This window comes from Electrophorus electricus, chromosome 25 (genome assembly GCF_041902795.1).
Source record: "Electrophorus electricus isolate QZ-2024a chromosome 25, ASM4190279v1, whole genome shotgun sequence".
NCBI classification, from domain to species: domain Eukaryota; kingdom Metazoa; phylum Chordata; class Actinopteri; order Gymnotiformes; family Gymnotidae; genus Electrophorus; species Electrophorus electricus.
The window spans coordinates 9,549,215-9,555,218 of record NC_137521.1 but is presented as its reverse complement, the minus strand read 5'-3'; the positions used below and the strand labels follow the sequence as shown (position 1 = coordinate 9,555,218).

The 6,004-nt window shown below is 39.6% G+C and overlaps 1 long non-coding RNA gene across 1 annotated transcript; it reads right to left on the bottom strand.

Moving 5' to 3' along the window:
- Nucleotides 1-1,542: 1,542 nt before the first annotated feature.
- LOC145653713 (uncharacterized) lies at nucleotides 1,543-2,766 on the bottom strand. Its single transcript, XR_014119872.1, has 4 exons — nucleotides 2,678-2,766; nucleotides 2,408-2,560; nucleotides 2,191-2,324; nucleotides 1,543-1,686 (listed from the first exon to the last, which is right to left on the bottom strand). It is a non-coding gene; the product is annotated as an uncharacterized LOC145653713 (long non-coding RNA).
- Between the last annotated feature and the right edge of the window lie 3,238 nt (nucleotides 2,767-6,004).

The following is a 6,004-nucleotide window of genomic DNA, read 5'->3' as shown; positions in this document are numbered from 1 at the left end:
CCGCCATCTCTATTTTTCCCAAAGTCTGTTTCTCATTTGGGTTTTTTTCCCCTTGTCCATGGGGCTTGTGCTTGAAATTTGATGCGAAGAAAAACGTTGAAAGAATTTGAATGTCTTTCTCGTCACTGGAAAACGTCTTCTTTGAAAATAACACTTTTCATTGCATATCCTAATCGAGGGCGATAGTTTATGCTTCTCAAATTAAACATTTAATCTCAATAAAAAAGATGTGTACCAGGAGGGGAATGAGAAGGCTCTAAACATGAGCGCACAAGGTCACGCACTCCACTCCAATCTGATCCAAATTACTCAAATATCTTAAATTGCAGAAAAGTATATATATATATATATATATAAAAACAAAGAATATATGGAGAACTGTAGTTAAAATGTAGAGTGACAAGGATACGAACAAGGATTTTTTTTCAGTAAGTGCTTATATTTTACAAGTATTTACACTTTCAATAAGTACATGAAGCTTTTAAACCATATTATATATATATATATATATAAAAAACTACGAGATGCAGAAAAGGTCAGCTTCTTTGCTGACCAAAACAAACTGAAGTTTTTCCACCAGTTCAGTGAGTGGCAATTAACTACCAATTAAGATGTGCAAGGAATTGTTAACTTTGGATAGGGCAGTCACTGTAGCATCAGCCCTCAATTACCTGACTGTAGCATGTCTACAGCAAAAACACAACTATCTAAGAGGCCCCAGAGGATGATGCTAAAGCCAAGAACTAGTGTAAATACCACAGGCCAAAGGGGTCACTTCCTAATTCCGTGTCTGTTACTGGCTGTACAGAAATGGAACACAGAGCATTATAACACAGCTAAAGTAACTTAAAAATCCTTCTTCCATTTCTTAAAGAATGATGGGAAACAGATTTACCAAACTGAGTTGGTATTTCCTGTAAATGTTTATGTTGAGCTAAATTCATAAGAGCTGAGTAAGTAGCTCCTCTTAACAGCATGTAGTCCATCCCATCACAGAGCTATAAAGGACTTGCCTCTGACTATCCTGCCTTGATATAACTGAATAAGGTCATGGAGGTCAGAGTGAATGTACCCGGTTTGACACTTTGCTGCTAATCCACACAGTTTTGCCTTTGTTATATGTAACAAAGAAACCTACCTAGCCTTGACTACATTTTTTTCTTCTTCTTTTATCTACTTTATCCAAATAGTGTTGTTCAGTACTGGAGTTATAATCTATATAGGCCCCTTTGTGGTTTTCTTGGAAGGTTTTGCAAAGGGTACGAAAAGCAGTGACAGTATTTGACCAGAAGGTGGTGGTCTTGCTGAGGGAGTCCAACAGCCCAAACGGGCCCCTGTGGTATCCATGCAATACCCCCAAAACAAACCAAGTTTGCTCATTAAAGCACCAACATACTCCACCTGGGTTTATATACACATTATGTAGTCCAGACTATTAAAGTTACGTTTATTAGAGTAAGACACAAGAATAACCAATTTAAAACAAAAATAAAGAAAAACAACAACAACCCTAATTATAACAATTTGCAAGGCTCACTTGGCACTCTGTAGCTGTGGTTTCAGACATCAAATGGATAAACCAATACCCACAGACACAAATAGCTTTCAGAGTAATCTGCATCAGTCTCTCTGTCCTTTTGGCACCGGTCCACATAAGGATTTCCTGCTCCTCAGGCTATACCTTGGCTGTAGGGAGCAATTAAACCACATTAGCAAATGAATGTGTTCTAAATAAGATGCACTGTAAAACCAGAAGCAATTTAAAATAGTGTCTTAGTGAATTCCTCAAATGCCTGGACAATAGACAGGGATTTCCAGAATATACAGGCAAATTATTTTAAAACGAGAGTGAAATTAAAGGAGTCTTAAAACTACAATCGATCCACTACAATGATGTGCACGGTGGGAAATGGTTTTGTTTAAAAAAACCAAAAAAACCCCAAAAAACACATTCCTTATAATTAAAGCGCCAACTCTGGATTGACAACCTCTATGCAATGTCTCAGGAACATTCCTATTCATTTCAAATTTTCCCACACCTGCTTCAAGTCAAGAGGAGCTTGATTAGTCATGACTTGAAATCAGGTGCAAGGAAAACATCACTACATTGCAGATTGAAGTTCTAGGAATGACGCTGTGTCCTTGCCATCCATCTTTATCGGGGGGGGGGTATCTAGTTGACGTTCATACCTGGTTATTCTCCACATGTACGCTGTAGACCAGTGTGGAGGGGGGACATCTACCAGAGCCAGCGGAAGGTCTTTCCAAGATATCTGGGGAGCTTGGATCCTCCAGTGGTGGGACAAATCTGTCAATCTGTCTATCTGGCAAACAACTACAAACATGAGTTAACTATATAAAGAGAAAAATCTAATCTGTTATCTGACAAGAAAAAATGGTTTCTTACTGCTGTGAAGAGTAGAAATTGATGGTAAGGTTGCTTCTATGGCACTGGAAGAATGCAAAATAACCAAACTGCTCTCCTCTACCTGATCCCACTTCCTACCAGATAGCTTCTGCCTGGGTTTCCTCCACTCATTTATGGAACCTGAGAGACATTCTGGAAGGCAATTGTACATCAAAATCAGAACATACTCCAAAAACACCTAAGATGCATTTACAAGTATGTATTCCAACACAATCTGTGAAATGGTGTGTGCACTCACTGATGTCTTACCTGCTCTCTGCAATGTTTCCTGGAGATTAGAGTGAGTCTCTTTAAGCTCTCTCAGAATCTCCAGACTCTCTCTGTTAATGTTCCGGAACTGCACAGCAAAGTACACCAGAACAAAGCAGCCAATCAGAACCATGACTTTTCTGAGAAGTCCGACTAATGAGGAAATCTGCTCCTATATGACAACAGTGGCAAACAGTGAGATTACCTTGGACCAAGCATAACGAAGCAAATTTTACACAAGTTGATTCAATACAAGAAATATGAATTCTGGACCTGTGACTGAGTCCACTTATGTTTCCACTAACCCACCATTTGCTGATATCCTGGATTATCACTTTCCATCACCCTTTGACAGATCAACCTCTCCAGGTATATATTCAGGGCCACCAACCCAAACAGAAAAAATCTAAGACAAAACATTAAAAACATTACAGTTTAAATGGACATGCTTTTGCATTACTGTACAATATCAGCATGACAAAAGCAAAAAGCTGACGACTCAGGAATCACAATTAAGAAAATCTTACACAGCAAGGATGGAAGGTTCTAAAACTGCACATCAGCTAACGATGCTTCATATTAGAAAACTGAATCATGTGAATTCTCTCCTTTGAATGCAATAATGCTTCAATATGGGGTCTGGGTGTCAGGGTTATCCCCATTCATAATTATTTATTATTATTATTATTATTATTTATTATTATTCATTTATTTATTTTTTTTAAGACTATAAATGGTTTAACTCCCAATTTAGAGCTTTTGCTAATATAAGCAAGAACAGAAGCTTTCATGCACACGACAGTATCTATATCTTTGGCTGTGACTTGTTTAAATGCCATCAATGTGAGGTCATCAACCTCCAGACCAGTCACAAGCTTTGACGCGAGACCTGATGCCAAGGCAGCAGAGGGAGTGTGCACCGCTTCTGGCCTGGTGTCAAGTCAGCTCCTTGTTCACCTGGCCCCACAGGTGCGCCGTGTGGAGGTGAGCAGGAAGGAGGCGCAAAAACCTAGCGCATTGTAGAACAGAGAGCTCAGGGTGTGAGATTCTGCCATGATGAAGCTCTGGAGGAAAGCCACACGGTTAAAGACTTCCACAAATGCTATTTGCTGCTCCTGCACAGAATGTCTCATCTCAGCAAACACATCCCTCAAACCTGCAAAGAAATACCTTTAATTTAGTGGACAATAACAAGAATATAATAATAAACAATACCAGGAACCAAGCAAGACAACATGACAAATGTTTAAAAAAAAGTTTGCCCACATTTAACATTTTTGCCAACACACATTTAGATGATTTGGTCACAACAGAATATAAAACAAAGTCCTGTAAATGTTCAGGAATAAATCCCTGAACTTAAATTCTTGACAATCAGAAAACAAAACAAGGCTGGGTGTGGAGAGAAAGCAGGAAAAGCCTGACAAATTAAAAACCATTTACTCTCAGAGACTCTACTTTCTAAGAAACCGAAGATACATCAAAAATGCATTTTAACTTTAGGTTAGTGTTGAGTCTAGGTAAGTCAGTGAAAAACAGATCCACGTTTCAATATGAATATGTTCGATTTTACAGTCACTCGGTTTTATGACCTTTTGCAGAGTCCTGCAATGTGTGTTTAAGCTCCTCTCCATTGCGTAAGATGGCTTCCTGAGATTTGAGGGTCATGCTCTGGGCCTCTACTAGATCCTCCGCCATCCGCTGGGTGGACACAAGCCGCTCAGCCACGCTGGCCGAACTCTCTCTGAGTCTGAGACACAGAAGCACTTAGTGCCGTAACACAGATGCTTCCAATTTGCAGAAAATGACTAAAAACGCACATACACATTAGTGAATGTCAGGATGCTCACCTCAAGCACAAACACTATATTGCATTATCTGCTTGGTGTAACATCGTAAATTCAGAACGGTCAAATTAACGTAAGATTATAGCAGACAGACATTGCGTATGCAAATTTACTAAATAATTAAGCTTCTGTCAACCATGCACCACAAAACTGCACCCTCATTAAGAGTGACTGATCAGGTAAATTGAGTCCACTAAAACGCTACACCTAAAAACTGCTTTGTTTCTTGGAAGTACCTGTTGATTGTATTTTCTGCTTGATGCTGCCACCGCTCGCCCTGCAGATAATGACAGATGCTATGGGCATGGGTGAAGAACTCCGTGTAGGCGTTAAACGCAACAGGGTCCATGTTGCGGGTACAGGTTTTAACATCGCTGCCCTCCGGGCACTCTGGAAAACTACGGCCAGACCTACGATGACAAATATTAAACATTGATGTGGGAGAAAGCACAGACGGCATGCTGGTACTTGCTGGAACGATGCTGTTTGGTAGTAGCTTTCACCAGTCTCCTACGCATACAAAACACACTGGAAAAACAATGATGCATGCGTAGGTTGGTAGTGAGAAATTGTGACCTTCTCAGGTGACAGTGAGTGAAGGCCAACGCTATCATGCTTTGCATATCGTCGGAAAACTCTCGGCACCTCGTGTGGATTTTCTCCAGCGCTCGGGACCAACACTCGCCATAGCGTGGCAACGTAGCGAATTCGAGTACCTTTTGTAACTCATCTCGGCCTTTACTTTCTAAACCTTTATCGGCAGACACGATACAAAGAAAGCTGCAACCAACAATGTAAAGTCGTGTAACGGCACACATCTTTAAAGTCACAAAATTAATAAAAGGAATACAAAAATTGTACTGCGTCTACAAAAATAAAATAAAAATAACCTGGACACATCAGTTTCATCTCAGTGCAAAGAAAACTGCCGCGTGCTTTACCACGCCCTATTTTAATTAATTTGACGTTACCGCTTCCACAAAACAAGGATGGGGAACATTTTGTAGGCGTAATTGTGATTGACGCATAAGTGAAAAGCGATTCTAAATGTTTCAAGAGCGATTACGTTTCCCCAATAACCACTACAGTGTTTGGATGATAATCTATTCTACACTGATCGATGTGTTGCTGGGAAAGTCACTCATATCAGATTAAGTTTTAGCTCAAATAAAAATGGCCGTGAATTATATATTGAGATATCCAATTATGAGTTACTTGATTGTCACTGTGAAATTACGAAATTATCTTTCAAAAGCTTTTAGTTAAAATTTTGAATGGCATAAAGTAAATTGTGCTGTGCGCGCGAACCATTTGAGTCAGGTATTCGGGATCAAGCATGCGAGATGACCGTTCAACTTTGTGATGGCAAATGTAACTTGAGTCGGAGATGTTAAGGTTTCTAAATCTCTTACGAAACAAGAATAAGGATGGGAACGGAAAACATAATTAGTATGCGAATTCCAATGCATGTTACAGACAA